The sequence below is a fragment of the Mustela nivalis genome (genome assembly GCF_964662115.1).
Source record: "Mustela nivalis genome assembly, chromosome: 16".
Classification (NCBI taxonomy): Eukaryota; Metazoa; Chordata; class Mammalia; order Carnivora; family Mustelidae; genus Mustela; species Mustela nivalis.
In genome coordinates, this window is record NC_139035.1 from 12,620,179 (window position 1) to 12,644,823 (window position 24,645).

Here is a 24,645-nt window from a genome sequence, read left to right on the forward strand (position 1 = left end):
CAGAGAACAAGTATAAATGTTAGCAGAATGAACAAGTAATAAGTTATGTGTTTTCATAGAAAAACACAGTATTATGTTAAAATCTGTAGTCCTATTCTACGGTCTAAGATTAACCCCATGTTTGGACACTAAGAAAAGAAAAACAAAACTGGACGCACCTGGGTGCTCAGTGAGTTCAGCCTCTGCCTTCGGCTCAGGTCATGATCTCAGGGTCCTGGGATCAAGACCCGCATCAGGCTCTCTGCTCAGCAGGGAGCCCTCTTCCCCCTCTCTCTTTCTGCCTGCCCCTCTGCCTACTTGTGATCTCTTTCTGTCAAATAAACAAATAAAATCTTTAAAAAAGAAAAAGAAAAGAAAAGAAAAAGAAAAACAAAACTGTAGCTGGTAATATTAACATCCATAACATTCTTTGGCTTTTTCTAAGGTTTTATTTATTTATTTGTTTGTTTGTTTGCAAGAGGGAGTGAGAACCACAGCCTGCGCACATACAAGAGGGGTGAGGAGCAGAGGGAGAGGGAGGGAAGAGTCTCAAGCAGACTCCCTGCTGAGCGCGGAGTCCGATGCAGGGTTCAATCTCATGACCCTGAGAGCACGATCTGAGCTGAAACCAAGAGCTGGACACTTAACTGACTAAGCCAGCCAGGTGCCCCTCTTTTTTTGTATTTCCTAAAGAGCTATTGCTTCTCTATAACCAAATCGATCACTTTTTATGTGCTTATTTTATAACTCTACTTTACTGAACTTCACTATTCGTTCTTTAAAAAAATTATCTTAAGTTTTCTTGGTAGTTAATCATTATTTGTAAAGATAATTTGTCTCTAAAATAGTTACATCATTTTCTTCTTTTTCTTATCTTATTGCATTAGTTAAAATTTCTAGATCAATATTTTATAAATGGGAAGAAAAGGCCTTTCCCTTTTACTGTTTTGTTTTCCTACAAAAAATGATCATGTTAGCTTTTGGTTTCAATTAGATGTTTGAGAAGTATTTGGGTATCCTAAACCACTGTATTTAACCTTTCCTTTTGATATTAAAGTTTTATTTGTACTCTTACCTAATTGCTCTTTTAGACTGGGCTGTATAACTTAAGTGACGAGGAGACTGGGAACTGCTCAGTGATACGATCAATGACAGAAAGTGAAGCCAGATCACTTGTATCATGAGTCGTTTGGCCTGCCTTCACTGACAAAATAATCAAGAGAATTAATGAATATGGGGTAGCCTTTGTACCATTTAGATGTGGACTTTCTGGGATAAAGGTGACAAAATATGAAAATGCTAGTGAACGCTTCCATTCGACAAACATTTATTGAGTGCTGCTGTGTGCCAGACATTATTCCAGTGCCGGGCTGTAGGAATGAACACGACTAAGTCCTTGCTTTCATAGGGCTTTCATGCCAGAGAAGGCAAACGATAAATTAGCAAATAAGTGAGCAAGATATTTTAATATTTATGTGCTATAAAGATAATAAAATAAAGTATTAGAAAGGGCCTCACAGGATGGTTACTCCAGCTGAGGTGGTTCCAAGAAATGGTATTTGAAGAGAGACCTAAGTGATAAGAAACAGCCATCTATGTGACGATGACAGGGAGACCACTGCAGGTAGAAGAAATAGCTAATGCAAAGGCTCTAGGGTTGATCTTGGCATTTTTCAAGAACAAAGAGAAGGCTGAGGAGCAGCACTTGGAAGAAGAACAGCAGGGTCTGGGTTTGGAGTGGTAGGAGGACCAGATGATGGTGAAAAATCTAGGTTACGTGTACTCACAGAAATCATTTTTAAGGATGAGGATAATAATACGTTTGTTAAGATGAAGTCTATTTACGATGCAAATTATAAACATTTATAGAATTAACTCAAATCTTAAGTAGGAAATAGGCCTAGATAATTCCATCCCACATCCACATTCTCATTCACTTGTGTTTTGTCACCTTGAGTGGCAACAAAGATCTTAGGATGATAGCATGCGTCCCCAGGAGCAAACTTTTCTTATGCAATAGACTGTGAGCCACTATCTTGTTGCTGGTTTAGATGATTCAGAGAGATAGATCATCCCAACCAATTAGCCATGGGTTTTACAGAGCTGAGGAATCACATCATCTCTACTAGCTGCAGCCCTCATGGTAAGTTAAACAAAACCACATGACTTAGTTCCTTTCTTTGTAATCTTATTTGGAGAGAAGAACCAGCAAACAGAACACTTTCGGTCCCTACTAAAATTCTCCAAAAATAAAGTATGTAACAAATGGGTCTGCGTGACTCAGGGTGGTCACTGGCCATGTGTCCTGATTTAGACTCTGGGGCTATTTTTGATTCGTCATCACTGGCTGGCCGTTTGGTCTCCGACCAGCCCAGGACACTGGTCAAAGCAGGGCTTTGTCACAGCACAGAAGCTTGTGGCCAAAAACCTGGCAACTTTCTGTCCCTTTGTGAAAGGAGAACATTGTATCCCAGTTGTGGCTGGATTCTGCTGCCTCCAAAGGGCCAGTCAAGCTATTGTTATGTTATAACTTCAACTGTTCAGATGATGATCATGTTTTTGGAAAGAGTGGCTCACATCGCTTCTTGGCCTTTTGGCTAAGATCAAGTGTGGAAAGAGTGGCTCACCAATGAGATCTCTGGGGTCCTGGGGCTTTCAGGGTGATGACAACCAGAAAAAAGCAGGGGCAGTGTCCTCTCCTCAAACATCACCAGGAGGTCCTCACCCTTCAGGCAAGCCACGTGCTCAGCACAGGCCTGGAATAGAGTAACCGCCCCAATAAGAGTCACTGGGTTATTTCTGTATTTTGTATTTATCTGGCCCCCAAAAGGATTCTTTGAAGTCTCTGGAGCAGCTCTCAAAGATCAGCCCGTGAATTAGGCCCGTCTTTTTCTACTGGTCTCCAGCAAAATGAGAAAAAACTTTAAAATTTAGAAAACACACACATGCATATGAGACAGTTCATTACTTATCACTTCTTAATTGCCTTTGCACTGATATTTTTGTCCCTTCGTGGTATGTTTTTCTTTTTCTTAGAGAGAGAGAGTATGTGTGCACACAGTGGAGGGGTGGTGCAGGGGGGCAGAGGGAGAGGGAGAGAGGATCTTAAGCAGGTTGCACGCCCACCACGGAGTGTGTCTGTAGGCTCCAACTCACAACCCTGAAGTCATGACCTGAACCAAAATCAAGATCAGCCGTTCAGTCACTTAGCCACCCAGGTGTCCTCTTAGTAGGTCTTTCATAAAGTTCCCATGGTCTTTCTTTCAGTAAAAATGTTGTTAGTATATGGTAGTAGCTGTTGTTTAAATGTCTACTTGGCAACATTAAAATGCCAATCTCCCCAATTTTTCGGAAATTCACTGAGGTCTAAACCCTAAATCTGGGACCCCTCATCTAGATGTTTATAGCCTCTATGGCCTTTCTGATCCCTACTATAACATTTAGGATGAAGAAATGCTCACTCTGCAATCTCTTTATCAATGTACATCCTTCTTCTGTGTAACTTCTTATAACTGAAAACTAGAGACCTGAGAGGAAGAGAAGGTGTGGGAAAAATCTCAGGAATAAATACCGGTTATTCACATTAATGTCACTAGTATTTATATTAGTCCTGAAGAGGGACAGAAAATAAGGCAAAAAAATAAAACAGAAACTTTTCATGTGACAAGAGTAGAAGATCAGGAGGTTTTCTAATCAGACATCAACCTGTGAGTGACTTGCTTTGCCACAATATGAGCATAACTTAAATGTTAAATGCTGCCATCTCTGCAATGTTTGCCATCCCTACTTTGCAAATATAAATGGTGCTTTAGGTATTCCTTTCAAGAAATATTTAATACCGCATGGAAAATGTAGATTTTCTGTAATTGAATCAGTCCAAATCATTGCTTAGATTATGCTTCATGATGTAGCTCATAAGTAAAAATGTACAATAACTAATTGGCTATTTTTATCCTAGTGGGATAGTCTAGCTAGAGCACAGGACTCTAAGATTCAGATCTCGTATTCAGCTAAGTCACCGACTTACTGTATCATGTTGGGAAAATTGCTTAAGCTGATTCTATTCTATTCTTTTTATTTGAGACAGTAAAATTTGTAAGTAATGACCCATCATTGAGGATGTTCACAAAAACAGATTATTACAAATGATGGCCTCATCTACTCGAAGGGTAGTTACCTGTGTATTTGAAGGTCATAAAACTACCATCCTATATCTGTAACAAATAGTTATTAGCATAAGGAAAGAATACAAATTTGGTTTAATAAGTTCATAATGACATTAGTAACAGCTACCGTGTATCCAGCATTATTAGGGATCAGGCATTATGCTAAATGCTTTATCAACATTATCTGGTTTACCCTTTTAGGAAGGCACTGTTACTAACAACTTAACAGTTCAGGAAATTGGGGCTTTTGGAGATAATTCCCCATGAGTAACACATGCGGGGCTGTGAGGCCTCTTGGGAGACAGGGAGAGCACGGACTCCCTCAGAATCTGTGTGTGGGCCGAGCGGGCTCAGTGGTACAGACTTCCCTCCCCAACACCTAATAAGGTAATATTTTCCTTTTTATTCCTCTAGTTCCTTCTGTAAAGAATTCTTAATTTCCCTTTGTCTTTTGTCATTTGACTTTCATTTCCTGTTTTGGGTTTTCTTCAGTTAACACCCCGAGCCTTCAGTCCTGCCCTCTCTCACTCCTCTTCTAAGTGGATGTGACCCAAGTTCCAGTTTTGAGGCCTTTTCCTTCGCGTTTCAGTTCCTTTCACGGTCTGCGTTTAGCAAGTGAAGTTGCCTTTTATGGTTTCCATCTCTTTTTCTCACTTTTTTTTTCTAGTTTTCCTATATTCTTTTGCCATATATACAAGTGCCTTAAGGGAGTTTCCTCTGGAGCCCTCTGAACTTCAGAAAGAATTTTCTGATTTACATTCTGCAGTGCAACATTTTATTTTTTATTTTTATTTATTTTTTAAATATTTTATTTATTTATCGGACAGACAGAGATCACAAGTAGGCAGAGAGGCAGGCAGAGAGAGAGGAGGAAGCAGGCTCCCTGCTGAGCAGAGAGCCCGATGCGGGGCTTGATCCTAGGACCTTGGACTCATGACCTGAACTGAAGGCAGAGGCTCTGACCCACTGAGCCACCCAGGTGCCCTGTGTGTAACATTTTATTGAAAAAGACTATAAATACCTACAGGTTTTGTGTTTTGTTTTTGCTTTTATAAAGCAAGGATAAATAGTGACAGAAAGAAGGATGCCAGGATCTGAATGTCCTTCGCTGAGATGGAGAGAAAGAGAGAGAGAGTGTAATGGCCTCCACTGACTCTAGTTTGGAAATTCTGGACTACCTGTATGCTTTCAATACTTAGAATAATAGAGCTCAGGCACGGAAACTGTCATCACAACCTTAGATATGTTGTTAGGTAAATTCTGTTTTGTTTTGTTTGTGAACAAGAACATTGTTCTACCCAATGCGCTTTAGATCCTTATTATTGGGAATCCAGCTTCTAAATGGTTTAATAAACTGGCAGGGCCCCGGAGTGTATGGAAACAAATACCGTACTAGAAGCAGGAGAGACATTGGTCTCCTGGTTTTACTAGAACTAGCTGTGTCACTTTAGGCAAGTGGTCTCTCTCCTCTGAGGAGAGGAAAAGTCCTCTACTTGTACAATGAGTTTTAAGGATTAGGTGACCCACCACTAAGGTCTATTCCTGCTTTACTATTCTCAGTACAAGACATTTGTTCCCTTTCCTATAAAAACGTACAGTTTTCATCAGCGAAAGCAAGCTCTGGGGTAAGGAAGACCATCAGTAACTCCAGCTTCTTCACAGTTAGATCTTGGTGAATAAAACTTTCAAGCTTTCCAGACACTTGTTTTCTAGAGTATGTAAAATCTGTTATATCCCTTTATGATTGTGATTATATATGAAGCAAATACCTTGTTTAGAAATTATCTGAACTACACTTACAGAAAGCAATGCATTTTTGGTTTGGGATTCTGTTTTTGTTTTCTCATTAAATAGGAGTTTCACCGCTTAACCTGAAATATCCCAAAAGTCTTCCTGTCTTTGAAAGCATACTCAAAAACAGCTCAAAAACAGCTTTTGTGGCTTAAAAGATTATATAGATACTAAGCAAAACATTCAGAAGAAACTAAGTGCCCTAGGAAAACTTCTCTGACTCCAGCGTTTAGAAAGCTGGCATTGTTCTAGAAGATATAAGTAAGGAGGAAGACCTGACTGCCTCTATTTCTAGATAATGAAGCTTTCACAGGATTTTAAAATTGGGAAAGGTCTTGATGATCATCTAATTCAGCAGAGGCATACCTCTCAACATTTCTGCCATTTGGTCAACCATCCTCTGCTTTCACATGTCCTATGACAAAGAACTTACCACCCCATGCTATAGATCATTCCACCGAAAGACAGCCTTACTCATTGACAAATTTCTTCTGTAAATAACCCTTGAGCTAGCGTTACTGGAAGCCACTCCGAGCCACAAACTGTGCCAAATACTTACTCTTTGTTAGAGGCCTGCCCCTCATATTTGTGGGGTCTGGGGCAAGAATACAAACAGAGGACCAATACCGTACGTCTAAATGTGTAAAAGTTATAAATCAAACTGGCAAACTGTTGGGTAAACTTATTCTGTAGATGTACTTTGACAAAAACACCTTCCATAGACTGAATTGTGTCATTCCCCCTCAAATTCATGCACTGAAGCCCTAACCCTCAGAAAACACTCACCAGAAACTCATCAGCAAACAACTTTGTGGCCCCTGGGTCTTGGACATCCAGTCTCCAAAACCGTAGAAGAAGAAAGATCTGTTGTTCAAGCCACCCAGGCGGTGGCATCTTGCTACAGCGGCCCAAGCTGACTAATACAACACCCAAGCTAAAAAATCGGAGAAAGCTGTGGTTTTTTTACATGAGCAAAATAAGAAAGGCAACAGAATTTCCTTATTATTTCATACATCTGGGTTTTCTGTTGATGAGCTGTATTGGCTGAGTAATAAAATAAAGACATACATAATTCATAAATGCTATATAATTACCTTCATTTTAGTAAAATCACTTGGTATGTGGTTATAACCCAGATCTTCACAGAATTTATGTTCTGTTGGACCTGAACTGTGTCAGTCACTGAAGCAGATGTTCAGGGCTGCAGGCAGTACCATGTTAGGGCTGAGCACCAGATCCCAAGAGGTCCCCGTGTGTTCTTGAGTACAGTGTGTGTGTATGTGTGTGTGTGTGTGTGTGTGTGTGTGCGTGAATTTACAGGGCCCTCTGAAGCCCACCACCCAGGACAGAAAGCCTCTCTTGCCTGAGACTGAGGTTGGGATGCCATTTTATTTGAACCCAAACCTGTAAATATCACATACCAGACCTTTCAGCCGACTCTGTATTTGGGTATCTTTGAGGTACAGAGTTGTCTTAGGGTATGAGTACCATGTAGAGTTTCAGAATTTTTTCCTGTACTTGAGGGCATTTTATTCAAATGCAAAACACACTTTATACACCAAAGTGCAGAAGAATAAAGAAATGAGCAAATCTGACTCCGGGCAACCAGAACTAAATCCTGTGATCACATCATCCTATATACAGGCAGGTCTTGATCTCACCCCACATCCATCCATCTCTGAGCTACATTTGCCAAAAAGCTGAAAGTTAGATTCCGATAGCAGAACAAAGACAAGTTAGGATCTCCCCTCTGGCTCCCCCAAAATCCCCCCACCAAAAAACCCTTATGCATTTATCTATACTTAGGCAACTATCTTTTCTTTTACTTAAAATATCATTTTCTTCACATGAACAGAACAATAAAATAAGGTGCACTACAGATACTGATTCTCTTAGCTATTCAAAGTCTCCTCTTATTTCCTTTCTCCTAAAGGGGATATAAGAACTGGGTTAATACCCGCTCTTGATTTTTTTTTTTAAGTGAAAAAAGATATAAAAATGAAAGTAAAAATCTTTCTCTTTATTCTTAACTGCCAGTAACAATTACCAGAGTTAACCATGGCCAACATTTTCTTGTGGAACTTTCCAGAATTTTTCTAGGCATATACAGGCCTTTTTTTTTTTTTTTTTAAATCAATGGGATCATGCCATCCATGCTCATCTGAATTTTACCTTTTTTTTTTTTTTTTACCATTACAATTTATCCTGAAGATATTTCCATTTTATCACACAGAGAAAAAGCTTATCTCCTAAAGCTCTGAAAACAAAATGAGATAGTTACCTGTTATTAACACCAGATCTGGGGTATATTGGGCTCTCAAAAAATGTTAGTTTCTTTCTTCCCTTTCAAATTTTCCTTTTCCTCCTGCACAAATTTATGTTTGTGATCCTGGAAGATTTGATCACGTATATATAGATGTAGGTACAGAAAGTCACAGAATTTCAGAATTTAGAGTAGATGGCTCTTACAAATTACTTGACTTCCAGGGTGGAGCCTGTACCCAAACCAAATCTTTGCTTTCAGTTTGGTATTCCTTTAATCCTTTTTCATTTCTAATATAATTTTGATTTTTATCTATTTTTCATCTTAAATATTAAAGTACATGCAAAGGTGTTAAACAATGATAAGACATCAACTTGTGTATGCAGCTTAAAAGCAACAAGACAGTAATTTTCATTTAGAGACGGTAACTCAAACCAAAGATAATACTTGGTTTATTTGAAAAAATATTAATTGTGGCAGAAAACTCAAAAGGATTAGTTCTGGGAAGGACCCAGGGTCTGCAGTGTGTAAAAGACTTACTTCTTCCGCTGTCTGAATCTGTTTGCATATACATTTGTGTTTCTGCTTGAAAAACTAGAATACGTGGCAGATAGTCCGGCAAAGTTTGGTAGCCTCGTGTTTTGCCTAAGGATACATTCCTCAAAGCCTTTAAATGCTAATGAAGGAGTAGAGATCAGGAGTTCAGGAAGGAAAACAGGTAGGTTAAAACCAAGAATCCCGGAGAGTGATATTAACATTGGAAAGGGAACAACACTTGGGAGTTCCCCGTGGAGGATAAAGGGAATTATGATAAGAGTTTACACCTGGCAACTTGGCCAGTGAATTTACTTTGCAGTTATTCTAAAAAATACAGGTTTGTTTGAGAATAAGAGAGACGTATGGGGGGAGGGGGCAGTGTAAAAAGTGAAATTACTCCATTTAATCTGGCTGAAAATTTTAGAGAATAATTTATCAGACCAACATAATAGTGATGTCAAATAAACTCTTTTTTGCTCTGAAGAGACTGGCTTGTTTTTCTCCTAAACATATGATGATCTAAGGAAGCTGCCTAGAATGAGGTTAGGCAATCTATCACATGACCCAAATCCCCCAGCTCAGACTCCCTTTGGAAAAAATTCTGAAAGACTCATGTTTACATCACAAGGATAGAGAGAAGGCAAAACACAGAAGGAAGCAAAAAAAAAAAAAAAAAAAGGTTAAGGCTGAAGTTTTGGCAAGTCAAGTACTCTGTTATTTAAAAGTCCTTTAAAGCACAGAACCATAGAAGTGGAAGGACTCTTAAAGGTCACTGGGCCCCCTCATTTTCCAGATGAGGAAACAAACAGGGGCCCAGAGACTCATCCAGATCTCACAGTCAGAGAGGCCCCAGTCGCAGAATCCACAGCTCCCCAGTCAGCGCTCTGGTTATGACTGGCCCCTCCTCCCATAGGCTGTTTATTTCCAGTGGCCTGATGTGCACTCATCCTATGCCTACCCTGCTTTTAAAAATGATTCTATGTTTTTCTTTTCCCTCTACTAATCATATGAAATTATCAATCTAATACAAGGAGATCGTATATCTTTACTTGAGTGGACACCTCAGCTATGTAAAGACCCGTGCTTTATGAAAGGTGTGGGAAAATAACGACAGTCCCTCAAATCGTTCCGATCCTAGGGTACAGAGATGGAAGAGAAGGTGGGTGTGGAGAGGCAGGCACCTTACTGAAACATTCATACTACACCCAATTACACACACACACAAACCAAGCATACCAAGCACACCAAGCATATAGACAAAAACAGACCATGCCCATTCAAAGGTGTGAAATAGAGACAGCAAGAAAAAGAGGAAGAGATCCTTGATTCATTCCAAAGATCTATGCCTTCAGCAAAAATTTACATGTACATTATTGTTGATTATAGGTTCATTATTGTTGATTATAGGTATAACATTATACAGCAGAGCCTTAAAGATTATTCATCTTGCTTAACAAACTTTACACTTGGGATTAGTAAATCCCCAATCCCTGACAACCACCATTCCACTCTTTGGTTCTATGAACTTGACTATTTTAGAGACATCGTATTAGTGGAATTGTGCAATATTTATCTTTCTGTAACTGACTGACTTCTCTTAGTATAATGTTCTCAGGATTCATCCATGTTACCACATATCACAGAATTCCCTTCTTTAAGGCTGAATAGTAACCCACTGTGTGTATAGGCCACACTCTATCCATCCATCTGTTGATCGACAAGTTTACACTCTTTCCATACTCTGGCTATTGTGACTAGTGCTGCAATGAACATAGCAGTGCTAGTATTTCTTTGAGATCCTGATTTCAATTCTTTCAGATACTCAGAGGTGGGCTTGCTGGATCATATTTTACTTTTATTGAGAATATTTTGAGGAAACTCCATTCTGTTTTCCAAAGCAGCGGCACCATTTCGCATTCCCATCAAAAGTATGCAAAGGTTCCAATTTCTCCACATTCTCACCAACCCTTGTCTTTTGTTTTGTGATACTAGCCACTCTGAAAGGCATGGGGTAGCAATTCATTATTATTTTCTTTTGTTTTTCCCTAATGATCAGTGACATTGGGCATTTTTTCCATATAGTTGGTGATCTTTATGTCTTCTTTGGAGAAATGTCTTCAAGTCCTTAATGTATTTTCTTAATGTATTTTCTAATCAGATTATTAGGTTATTGTTGTTGGACTTTTTAAATTTTTTTACTACTGAGTTGTAGGACTTCCTTATATGTTGTATCAGTCAGGATTCTCCAGAAAAACAGCATCAATTTTATACACACACACACACACACACACACATATTTGTACAAGAAAAAACTCATTATAGGAATTGGCTCACATGATTATGGAGGGGCTAAGAAGTCCTACAACCTGCTATTGGCAATCTGGAGAAACAGTCAAACCAGTGGTATAATTCAGTAGGTGTTCAAAGGCTTTAGAACCAGGGGAACCTATGGTATAAGGCTTAGAGTCTCAAGGCCAAAGAACCACGAGATCTGATGTCCAAAAGCAGGAAAAATAGATGTCCCAGCTCAAAAGAGAGAGAATTCACCAGTCCTCCACCTTTTTGCTCTGTTCAGGCCCTCTATGGATTGGATGATGCCTCCCACTTTGGGCAAAGTGATCTTCTTTACTCAGTCTACTGATTCAAACACTTAGCTCTTCCAGAAACGCCTTTACAAACATACCCAGAAATGTTTTACCAGATATCTGGGCATCCTTGAGCCCAGTCAAGCTGAAACAAACTAGCCATCTCATCAATTCTGGAGATTAACCTCTTATCAGTCAAATGGCTTGCAAATATTTTCTCCCATTCGACAGGATGCCTTTTCACTGTTATTTCCTTTGTTGTGCAGAAACTTTTTAGTTCAGTGTAGCCTGGCTTCTTTATTTTTTATTTTTGATGCCAGTATTTTTAGTGTCACATTCATGAAATCACTGCCAACGCCAATGTGATGAAACTTTCCCCTTCTTTCTTCTACGTGTTTTACAATTTGGGGTTTTATGTTTAAGTATTTAATCTATTTTGAGTGGATTCTGTGTATGGTGTAAGGAAAGGGTCTGATTTCAATCTTTTTTGCATGTACAAATCCAGTTTTTTCAGCACCATCTGTTAAAGACATTATCTTTTCCCCACCCCGTATTCTTGGCCCCTCTGTCAAAGACCAGTTCATCGTACATACGTGGATTTACTTCCATGCTGCTGCATTTGGCTTGCTAGTATTTCGTTGATGATTTTTGCATCTATATTCATTAGAAGTCTTGGCATGTAGTTTCCTTTTCTTGTGGTATCTTCATCTGGCTTTGGTATCAGGGTGACGCTGGCTTCATAAAATCGGTTTGGAAGTATTCCCTCCTCTTCAGGTTTTTGGAAGAGTTTGAGAAGGATTGGTGTTAATTCTTCTTTAAATGTTGGAGAATTTACTAGTGAAAACATCTTGTCCTGGTCTTTTGTTAGGAAGTTTTGGATTACTGATTCAATACCCACACTGGTAGTAAGCCTGTTCAGACTGTCTACTTCTTCATGACGTAGTCTGATAGGCCGTATGATTCTACAAATTTATCCATGTCCTCTAGGTTATCCAGTTTGTTGGTTTACAACGGTTCACAGTATAATTTTTCTTAACATTATATGATGTGCTTTGTATCGTGACAAGTTTTGACTTAAAGTCTATTTTTTCTAATGTATGTATAGCCACCTCTATACTCTTTTGGTTACCATTTACATGAAGTATCTTTTTCTTCCCTTTACTTTTAGCTTATGTGTGTCCTTAAATCTAAAGTGAGTTTCTTGCAGACAATATTGGGTTGGGTCTTATTTTTTTGTTTTTTTTTTAATCCATTTTCTGCCTTTTGATAGGGAATTCAATTCACTTACAGTTAATTATTGACAGGGAAGAATTTATTATTGCTATATGGCTGTTTCCTATCAGTCTTGTACTTGTCTATTTTTACGTCTTGTTTTGTGTATGGGTATACATACCCACACGCGGATATATATGTCTCTATGACTCTCTATATATCCATATATTTCTATACATATGTCTATATCTATATATTGCATCGGTATGCTTTCTCTTTTTCTACTGTGTAACTACTATGGGAATTTTGTGTGCATGTATGGGGGGTTACCTTGGAGCTTACATAAAATATTTTATAGCTATAACAGTCTATTTTTTAAAAAAGAGATCTTATTTTTAAGTTATCTCTACAACTAACATGGGGCTTGAACTTGTAGCCTTGAGAGCAAGAATCACACGCTCTTCCAACTCAGCCAGTCAGGTGCCCCTGCAACAGTCTATTTTACCTACTTAAGTTCAATTGCATATAAAAACTCTATACTTCAACTTTTCCCCCAATACTTTTTTACTGTTGTGAGAATTTACATTCATTCATATTGTGTATCTTTTAACATTTTTTTTAAAGATTTTATTTATTTATTTGACAGATAGAGATCACAAGTAGGCAGAGAGGCAGGCAGAGAGAGAGAGAGGAGGAAGCAGGCTCCCTGCTGAGCAGAGAGCCCAGTGCAAGGCCCGACCCCAGGACCCTGAGATCGTGACCCTAGCCGAAGGCAGAGGCTTAACCCACTGAGCCACCCAGGTGCCCCTCTTTTAACATATTTTTAAGGTATATTTTAATACTTTTGTCTTTTAACTTTTATACTAGAATTAAAATTAATTTACCCACTACTATTACAGGAATACAACATTCTCGTTTTGTCTATGTATTTACCTTTATCGAGGTTTCATACTTTCTTATGCTATTATGTTGTTATCTAGCATCCTTTCAACTTGAAATATTCTCTTTAGCATTTCTCCTAAGGCAGGACTAGCGGAGATGAACTCTCTGAGCTTTTGTTTGTCTGGGAAACTCTATTTCTCCTCCCTTTTTATGACAGACATTTTTGCTAAGTACAGTAGTCTTGCTTGGCTTTTTTTTTTTTTCTTTCGACACTTTGAATACATCATTCTACCCTCTTCCAGCGTGCAAGGTTTCTGCTGAAAAATCCACTGATAGTCCTATGAAGGTTCTCTTGAACATGCCAAGTTGATTTTTACTTGTTACTTTCAAAATTCTCTTTTTCTTTGGCTTTTGACAGTTTGTGTGTCTCAGTGCAAATTTCTTTGCATCCATTCTTTCTTTGCATAAGCTTTCTGATCCTTTCTCTCTTCCTTTCTTCTCCTCTGGGGCTTTCATAATGCATATAGTACTATGTTCGATGAAGTCCCATAAATCACTTAAGTTTTCTTCACTCTCTTTCATTCTTTTTCTTTTTGCTCCTCTGACTGAATTATTTCCAATGACTTGTTTTCAAGTTCACAGACTCTTTCTTCTTTTTGTTCTAGTCTGCTATTAAACCCCTCTAGTGAATTTTTCAGTTTAGTTATTGTGTCTTTCATCTCCATGGTTTCTACTTGGTACTTTTTAAATATTGCCTATGCTTTGCTGAAATTCCCACTTTGTTCATGCATTTTTCCTCTTGACCTCAGAAAGCATCTTTATAACAGTTATTCTGAATTCTGTCAGGTAAATCCTATAACTCCATTTCATTAGGGTCAGTTTCCAGAAATTTATTTTCTTTTTTTGTTTGGAACACCTTTGCCTGATCCATCATTTTCTTTGTCTGTGCTGGTGTTTATACATTGTACAAAATAGGCACCTGCACCAGTGTTCACAGACTGACCTTGTATAAGAGAAGACTCCCACCTATTAACCCTGCCCAGGATCTGGGGGCAGGGGGTGTGTCTGTCAGCTCTTTCCCTCCACAGGAGAAGCAGGAAGCTGTGGTTTTTGTGTGCTTGCTCTGTGCTAAGTCAAGGGTGGGGAAGCTATTGTATCTATCATCCAAACCACAGTCCCTATTCTCCCTGAGGTGGTTAGATAGCATCAGACCCATCACAGCTCCAAGACTGACATCTGATCGCTTTATGCTTAGCAGGAGGGAAGATCTATGACATTCACCAGCAAAGCTGCTGTTTCCATTCTCCCTCGGGTAGCTAGATTATGCTGGACTCATCAGAGTTCTAAGACTTACAAGACAAATCAGTCCTCTGGGAGCTCCCTGGGAAATTCCAGGGTGCTGGATGCATAAACCACACTCTCTTTTCCCTAGGAGAAGCTGGGAGTTAGGGTTCTCCTCTTGATTGTATGGCACTGTGCTGGGAGCAGGGACTCTGGTGAAAAGGGGTCCTGAATATTGGCTTTGGTGTGTCTGGTTTCATTTTCACCTAGGGTGCAAGAGCCTTACAATTAGTCTGTAGATTTTACATAAAGTGAATCTGTTTGTGAATTGTTGCTGACTTAGTATGTTTGTGAGGGAAGCAGGATCCAGGGCTTCTAACTTTGCCATCTTGCCAACATTGCTTCTGGAAATTTTTGTTGTATAGATTTTTCTAAAGTCCAAATACTTTACCTAAATTTGGAAATCTTTTTTATTTACAAAAAAAAAGCTACTCTTCAACATCTGTGATATTTTCTCACTTAACAAAACTGATTTCTAAATTTATGACAGTTTTACTTATAAAAATACATCATTTAGTATTTCAGAGATCATTGTTTATAAAACATATCAAGTTCAATAAAAACATTTTTCTATTCTTATGAAGAGCCAAAAATTACCAACAGTCATAAAAAAATAAAAGAACTGGTTAGATATATTTTTGCGGAAATAACAAATGTTGATTTAACAGAGAAGAAATATTGTTTCACCAAATCTTTATTTAATATATGGAAATTTACTTCAGGTCAGAACAAAAATGTCACCATGGACTTTATTGGGATACCACAGCATATTCTAGTCTTTGGTTTCAAGCATTTCTAGATTCTATTAAAGACAACAGAAATGCTACCACAGTAATAACTGACCTATAAGTGGCAGGGAGGCAGGCAGTTTATTATTTTGAAGTATAATCCTATTAATAAGCTTCCTGGAAAAGAGCAGGTAATAATACTATACAAACAGAAGTCTACTTTTAAGGTTTCAAATTTTAGGGTATCAGAGAGATTTAGTTATGTGTAAATAAACATATTCTGCTAGACACAAAAGAGTTAATAGCAAAAACTTTAATCTAATGGTTAGTTCAAATGCTATTTAAAAAATACACTCCTGGGGTACCTGGGTGGCTCAGTGGGTTAAAGCCTCTGCCTTCAGCTCAGGCCATGATCCCTGGATCCTGGGATCAAGCCCCATACTGGGCTCCCTGCTCATCAGAAAGCCTGCTTTTCCCTCTCCTACTCCCCCTGCTTGTGTTCCCTCTCTCATTGTCTCTCTCTCTGTCAAATAAATACATAAAATCTTAAAAAAAAGAAAACCACTTCTTTCTAAGGTTTATTCAATAACCGGTGAACTATAGCTTAAATAATGGCAAACACTCAATGAGTTATAAAAATTATGCTTGATTTTCCATTAAGAATTGTTATTTTTTACGATATTACTTATTTATTTGACAGAAAGAGATCACAAGTAGGCAGAGAGGCAGGCAGAGAGAGAGAGGAAGGGAAGCAGGCTTCCTGCTAAGCAGAGAGCCCAATGTAGGGCTCGATCCCAGAACCCTGGGATCATGACCCAAGCCGAAGGCAGAGGCTTTAACCCACTGAGCCACCCATGTACTCTCATTAAGAATTATTATTAATGGAAAATATATCAGATGAAAGCATAAGGGGTTGAATTTTTCAAAACTGACAACTGTACAGGTGGTGCAGTAAATTCGCATCCGCAGCTAGGGGGATGGTTAACTGAAAATTCTAGTTAGTTGTCCAAACTACAGCTTCTAACTACATGCGATCTTAATTACTAATATAAATTTGGTTATAGGAAATAAATATTTATGAAAGATTGCTTGATGGACACGATATCCTAAACGTTACCTGTTGGAAGAACAGGGCAAAAAAATTTTCTATCCAAATTGAATTCAGAGTTAGATTAATGGGAGAGCCAGAAAACCTAGTCTGAATGTACTAAAACATTAGTGGAAATATAATGCATTAGAGAAAATTGCGTTTATCAAAATCTCTCTCAGAAACTGAGATAGGTGGAGGTGACTGGGTGGTTCAGTTGGTTAAGCGACTGCCTTCAGCTCAGGTCATGATCCTAGAGTTCCAGGATCGAGTCCCTCTTCAGGCTCCCTGCTCAGCAGGAAGTCTGCTTCTCCCTCTGACCCTCCACTTCTCGTGCTCTCTCTCTCTCTCCCCAATAAATAAAATCTTTAAAAATATATGTATTCAATTAAAAAAAAAGAAACGGAGATAGGACAGCGTATTGGGATAAGACATTTGGGGTGGGGCACGAGACCACCAGTGAACATGCTCCAACATCCAGAAAGTTGCTAAACTGCCTTTTACCAAGCACAAGTGCAGTTATAAGAACATGTTTTGCTTTAAGGGGGCAAGTTCAGGAAAAGAGCTAAATTATTCAGGGTAACAGACTAACCTACCAACCTCCTTCTAACCTCCTGTGAAGTTTAATGGGATGTCAATTAATAATATCCTGACCAGCCATTCACATGCTCTTGGCTCAGCCTGGGGAGTACTCCTGAGTCCTTACAGAATTGTCTTTACTTAGTAATGCTTTGGGACCATAAGGTACACTCTAAGAAAGTCACATGAAACATAATATTCTATCATGGGGATAAAGTTAAGAGTGAAGGATCCTTTTTATAAGATCTACAATAAGTCTTTTTGGAAACAACCACTTTGTTTTTATCTTAAGGGCATTATGGAATTTGCAAGTGAGCTTACCTTCCCTTTTGCTTTGGATGATGGGACACTTAAGGGACAGTCGATTTGCCATCTCATTCTTGAAACAGGTTCAGAGTATGTGTTTCTTACCTCTTGTTTCTTAACTTCTATTTTCTTAACCAATTTTTTCTTTCACCTGTACTCCTTCAATTTTTTTTCACTCTTCTATGTTAGTAATATTTTTGAAAGTTACCTTTATTCCTTTGCAACTAGCTGGAGCCCCTGATTCCAGGCTCTGAGGCCTTCCTCTTGGTTAATCACTCATTTTGACAGAGCACCGCCTCTAGCAGCTGCCTGAGATAAGGGCAAAATGAGAAATAATTTTTTTTTGATATCTCATTTATTTGAAATTGTCTTTCTTCTACCTTCACCCTTGATTTTGGTTGGCCATAGAAAAGTCTCTTTTTCTGTGCTGATTGGGCATTTAAAAAGTAGCGTTGTTTCATTATGTTTATAATTTAGCTGTTCTAATACCACTGTACTGATCAAATTATTTAACAACCGTAGGAAATCAGAGCAGGCAAATAATTGAGCCACTGTTTTCTGAACCTTAATATTATATATTATATACAAAATTAACACCGTATAAGGGAAACTCTTGGGTTCTATTTTTCAAAATATTAAGAACCTATTTTTTCCCATGTTGTTTGTATAACCTTACACCTTTCTCTTTTTTATTGTAGATGCCATATGCCAAGCTGGCTTATATGAGATAAGATTACTGACCCCTTTTGGGGCCTCATTCTGTTTGCTCATTCATTCATCATTCACTCCGTCAATATCTCTCCCTTTCTCAATTTCCCCATCTGGTTTCCTTTCTCTTCACCATTGTCACTCTTCTTTCTTTCCTCCGGGAAAACCCCATAAATGAAAATCTGTAACTAACCAAAACACAGATTGGGAGAGCAATGACACTGCTTGAGCCCAAGGCTCGGAGTCAGCCACCTCCCCTCTGCATTCTAAAAGCGAATTCTCTCTACCACTACAGACGGACAGTTGTGGTACCTGATTTAAAATACCTTAAGATTTCAAGTTGAAAGAACTGGGCTATGAGCAAGACACTGTGCCAGGTGCTTTCATCTCAAATTCCTCCTCATAGCAGTTCTAATAGAATTCTGTGGGTTTGTTTACTGTGGTTTTATAGGTAAGAAAGAGGATACTCATAGAAATGAATTTGCCTTAAGTTCTACAGCTAAATAAATGATCAATCAGTATTCAAATGTAGATCCACATGAAAAGATGCTCAGCACCACTAATTATCAGGGAAATGCAAATCAAAACCACAGTGAGATATCACTTTATGCCTGTCAGAATGGCTAGTATCAAAAAGACAAGAAATAACAAGTGTTGGTGAAGATGTGGAGAAAAGGGAACCCCCACGCACAGCTGGTGGGAATGTAAATTGGTACAACCACTATGGAGAACAGTATGGACGGTCCTCAAAAAATTAAAAATAGAAATACCATATGATCCACTGGATTATTTACCCAAAGAAAAGAAAACTATGAATTTGAAAAGATATATGCACCACTATGTTTGTTGTAGCATTATTTATAATAGCCAAGTTATGGAAGCAACCTAAAAGTCCGCCAATAGATGAATGGATAAAGATGTGATGTATATAATTACACACACACACACACACACACACACACACACAAAGAGGAATATCACTCAGGTATAAAAAAGAACAAGCTCTTGACATTCACAACGTTGCTAGAACTAGAGGGTATTATGCTAAGTGATATAAGTAAAACAGAGAAAGACAAATACCGTATGATTGTACTTCTATGTGGGGTCTAAAAAAACAAAAGAACAAGCAAACAACAACAACAAAACCAGACACAGTCTCATAAATGTAGAGAACACACTGGTGGTTGCCGGAGCAGAGAGGGTTGGGGGGGATGGTAAAATAGGTGAAGGGAATTATGAGATACAAATTTCCAGTTATAAAATAAACTGAGGGGATAAAAAGTACAGCCTAGGGATTACAGTTATTAACAGTATAATAGCGTTGTATGGCGACAGATGGCAGTTACACTTATGGTGGTAAGCACAGGACAGTGTATAGAAGTGTCAAGTCACTAGTGAGTTTTGAGCTAAAACTAATATAACATCATATGTCAAATAAACTTCAATTAAAAAAAGGATGAAAGAAATTTAGATCCAACTCTAAAACCTAGGTTTTTAACTGAGTTTTAAGTTTTGTTTTGTTTTTAAAGATTTTATTTGACAGACAGAGATCACAAGTAGGCAGAGAGGCAGGCAGAGAGAGAGGGAGAAGCAGGCTCCCTGCTGAGCAGAGAGCCCTATGTAGGGCTCGATCCCAGGAGCCTGAGATCATGACTTGAGCTGAAAGCAGAGGCCATAACCCACTGAGCCACCCGGGTGGGTGCCCCTAAAGTTTATTTTTAATGGGAAAAAGTTTTGCTTACAGGGAGGATAGGTTTTTTCAGGAATGTTTGATAGTATAACTTTAATATTGCCCTTTGGGCACTCAGGATATCTTAACTTGATTTGAGGAAGAAAGCAACTTTAAAGTTGAAAGATCATCTTTTAATCATTAATGTTTACATTAAATTGCATTATAGCTGGAGTTTTAAAATTTATAAGGTTAATTTTCACCATAGCTATAATAGTAATGAAAAATTCAAATGCTGTGATCCCTAGATCACAAAGTTTTCAAAGGCATGTAGGTGGAAGACTGTTTTGGTAGAGACCGCCTTCATAGATGAACTGCCCAAACATTTAATTTACCTTCAGATAATGAAAAAAATATTCTCTTGGTAGCATATAAAGTATTCTTATATGCCAAATCTCCTCATGGTTGGTTTTTTATGTTTCAGTTAGGGAGTGACATTTTTGCTGTGTATAGACTACTGAAAAAGGACAAGTTATCCCTGTACTATTTCAGCAGTTTAAAAAAGCTTTAAAAGAAATCTGCAGTTGACCCCTGAACAACATGGGTTTGAACTGCACACATCCATTTGTACATAAATTTTTTACAGTACTGTAAAAGTATGCGGTAAAAGTACAGTATTTTCTCTTCCTTATGACTTTTTAAGATTTTATTTATTTATTTGACAGAGAAAAATCACAAGTGGGCACAGAGGCAGGCAGAGAGAGGGGACAGGGGGAAAGCAGGCTCCCCGCAGAGTAGAGAGCCTGATGTGGGGTCCGATGTGGGGCTTGATCCCAGGATCCTGAGATTATGACCTGAGCTGAAGGCAGAGACTTAACCCACTGAGCCACCCAGGTGCCCCTGAGTTTTAAGTTTTAACCTAGTACTACCAATACTCTCAACATTTACTTGAGAAAATCCTAGTCATTCTCAAATTCCTTTCTGTTCATCTTGAAACAAACAAACAAAAATTCATCATTTAATTAATATTAGGCTTTTTTTGTATGGAAGAGATGGTAATAAACAATAAAGATGGCACTGCCTTGCTCTTCACTTGCTTATTTCACAAGGGCAGAGACAATATTCATTTTTAATATTCAATGAAAAGACTAAAATACAAACTAGCAAAACAAAATGCCTTAAGGATTTAGTTACATCAAGATATTTGAGATGGAGGGGCCACTGGGTGGCTCAGTTGGTTAAGTGTTTACCTTCAGCTCAGGTCATGATCCCAGGGTCCTGGGCTTGAGTCCCACATTGGGGTCCTTGCTAAGCAGGGAGCCTGCTTCTCTCTGCCCACTGCTGCCCCTGCTGTGCTCTCTCCATGTTCTCTCTCTGACAAATAAACAAAATCTTAAAAAAAAAAAAGATCCTTGAGATGGATGTGGGGTGAAAAAAGGTAAACATAGATCATGGAGATGGAATAAAACAATAAAATCAATCCTTCACTTTATTTTGTTTTTAACACTTCTATCCAATCATTTTAGAGTAATATACTCAAAACTTAGGTTTGCCTCAGTTACATATGCCTTCCCATTAAAGTCATGACCTGGTTTACAACAACAATGGCCCAAGGCCTTTCGCTAATTTTATTTAAGATTTTATTTCTAGGATAAGAAATTAACTAAAAGGGGGCACAGGTGAACTTTCTGGGATGGTAGAAATGTTCTCTCTTGATTGTGGTAATGCTTACATGGCTATGTTTGTCAGAATTCATAGAACTTCACACCTAAAAGAATACATTTTCCTACATGTAAATCACCTCAGTAACCTTGACTTGAAAAAAAAGCCTGAACTCTTAACCACTCAGCTAAAAATAAAATAAAACTTAAAATACAGTTTATAATTTAGGTGTAAAACAAATCTTATTTATAGGAGTGAAGCAGATCTAGTAAATTTTTGTATTTATTTATAACACTAATAATCCAACTGGATTTTATATAATTCAATATAATAATATCAACATTTTAAAATAGGATATAAAAAAATGTTTTGAATTTTTTTTTTACAAAGTAAGGATTTGGACTGCAAAATCTTCCTTATAACCGTAATGTTGCTAAGGCAATGCTCTCTATTTTTTAAAAATCTCAAACAAAATAATCTAAGCCTATTAAAAGTTTCAAAGATTTAAACTGCCAGAATATCACCATAAAAACTGCTTACATATTATGCTGGAAATTCTACATTTAATAGTTAAAGACAAAGAATTACCTGCTAGCTTTATTAACTGATAGATTCCACTATGTCCTAAAACACAATTGTAGCTCTGCTTCTAAAAAAGGCAAAGAAAAAAAAAAAAACATGATTGTTTTCAACAAACCTGGATTTAAAAAGACAACAACACTATTAAGAACACAGGAAGGGGTAATTAAGTTATGTCTCCCCTTTATTAAGGTTTCAATAGATAAAAAAGCATCCAAGAAACCATTTACAAAGGTCCCCGCCTCTAATTAATTAATTGTTTTAGAGACCAAAGTCACTGGACTCTGTCTGGGAAAACAGTCCCAAATTACACATCAAACTTCTCAACTTAGATTTGTAGAATCTCAATTTGAATACCCTCTGTTTTTATTCTATCAGATATACTGAAGCCAACCACGTCAGTTTGAATTAAGAGGGCTAATGTAATTCCAAGCCCTGGAGACCCTGGAACAAAGGTACTTATGTAACAGAAAGAACTTTTTCATTTTGATCAAATGAGTATAACTCTGGCAGATGTCATTGATCAATCAAAAAATACACACCTGATTTTTTTTCTAATATGGAAGCAAAGTGTATTTTTTTTTTTTTTAGAAACCACACCTATGTCTTGAATGGTAGTGTTATTTAATAATCAGACCGATTAGTTGCCCTACCTCTTGCAAATCTTTTTTTTTCTCTTCTTTTTTATTAAATTTATTTTTTTTTTAAATAGCAAAGTGTATTTTTATTTATGACTGTGATAAAAATGCCCTTTAAGTTCACTGGGTTTGGTAAATTAACTTTTAGAAGAATGAAAAATACCTTATGTGCTACTCTCCATAACATCTAGAATAATTGCCGTCTCCCAATATCCGTCTTAACATTCTCAATTTTTTGTTTTGTTTTGTGTTTTTAGAAAGGGAGAAGGAGTTCGAGGAGGGGCAGGAGAAAGAGAGAGAATCTTAAGCAGGCTCCACACCCAGGATGGAGCCCAGCGCAGGGCTTGATCTCATGACCCTGAGATCACGACCTGAGTAGAAATCAAGAGCGGGATGCTTACCGACCGAGCCACCCAGGCACCCCAACATTTTGTTTTAAAAGTTAGACAGGCTTAACCATATCTTTATAGCAATAAAGTCTGATTTTGTTCATGTGCTTATGTTTTCTCTAATGTTTTTCACTTTAATAATATATAACGATAAAAAAACCGCATAAAAATCTGAGAAAGTTTTCAAAGCCTTACTTCACTGGGAATGACTACATTCTAGATATTAAAGGACAATTAACTTGCTAAGAACAAATGCTCTAAGGCTGTTTGTGAAAAAATATTGGAGTGGTATCAGGACATCCATGATGCCTATATAAGGTACCCTAGGAGGTAACAGAACACTGCCAACTAGGCAAAAAAAATTACTCTAAGAATTTTATTCTTTCCAAAATTGAAATCAAGTAAATAAACTGAGTAATAAGTATTTATTAAAAGTACATAGATCATGGAAGTATTTTTATATCTGCTATCTCTGGGAGCTAGGTTCACCAGTCTGAAACTCAGCCAAGAGAAGTCCGTGTAGTGACAGTTGCTTGTGTTGGGGGGAGAGGGTTGAAAGGTCAGACCTCTAAAATGACAGTGACAATGAAGGCAGGAGTGAGTCAAGAGCAAGCAATAGCAAAAGTTGGTCCTAAAGTGGCAGCTGAGAGAAGAGAAAGTCGTGGGCTCACTGGCTTGGTGCCTTTCAATGAGGACACGAATGGGACCGAACAAGGAGTCAGGTAAGATTTGCTAGTGTGGAGGGAATTAAAGGGTTCTGTGAATAGAAAATCAGAAAGCTTGGAATAGAATTAGAAAGCTGGAGAGTTATTCTAAGGAAGGAAGTGCCTATGTTGTATGTGCTACCGGGGGAGGGGATTCTGAGCTGTTACTAGTATTTAAACACCTGCCCTAATTAGATATGTTCATCAGATGTCAGTGCGATGAACAGTGACAGACATTCCAGATAAGGGGGAAAGGCCCAGGGTTAAAGTTACTTTGTAAATCCTAGAGTGAGAGGGAGACTCTGGGGCATAACATTATGGGATATGGGTTCTCACCCCATGAGCTCTGGAAATCAAATAGGTCTGTGATGGTTAACAAATGTATTAATTTGACTGGGCCACAGGGTGGTCAGATGTTTGGTCAAACATTATTCTGGATGTTTCTGTGAGGGTGTTTCTGGATGAGATTAATATTTCCATTGGCAGATTAAGTAGTTGCCCTCCCTAACGCTGGTGGGCCTCATCCAGTCGGTTGAAGGTATATAAAAACAGACACAGATTCTCCCGACCCCCCATCCCCCGTGAGGGTGAATTCTTCCTGCCTTTGGACTTGGAAAGGAACCACACCGTTGGCTCTCCCAGGTCTCCAGCGTGCCGACTCACGCGGCAGATCTTAGGACGTACCAACCTCCATACATGTGAACCAATTCTTTACAATAAATCTCTTACGCACACATATGTAATATTAATTGAAATAGTTTCATACAGGATTGAGCTCAGAGACTGGCACACAGTGCTCAATAAATGGAAGTCGTTATTTTTATTATAATAGAAGGCTCC

The 24,645-nt window shown here is 38.2% G+C and overlaps 1 protein-coding gene and 1 long non-coding RNA gene across 3 annotated transcripts in view; one reads left to right on the top strand and one right to left on the bottom strand.

The window, feature by feature from the left end:
- The window catches only part of PACC1 (proton activated chloride channel 1), a 442,395-nt gene that overhangs the window by 134,526 nt on the left and 283,224 nt on the right, over nt 1–24,645 (bottom strand). The window lies entirely within an intron of this gene.
- On the top strand, nt 4,333–23,208 carry LOC309849656. Its single transcript, XR_014303816.1, has 3 exons — nt 4,333–4,532; nt 22,453–22,529; nt 22,970–23,208. It is a non-coding gene; the product is annotated as an uncharacterized lncRNA (long non-coding RNA).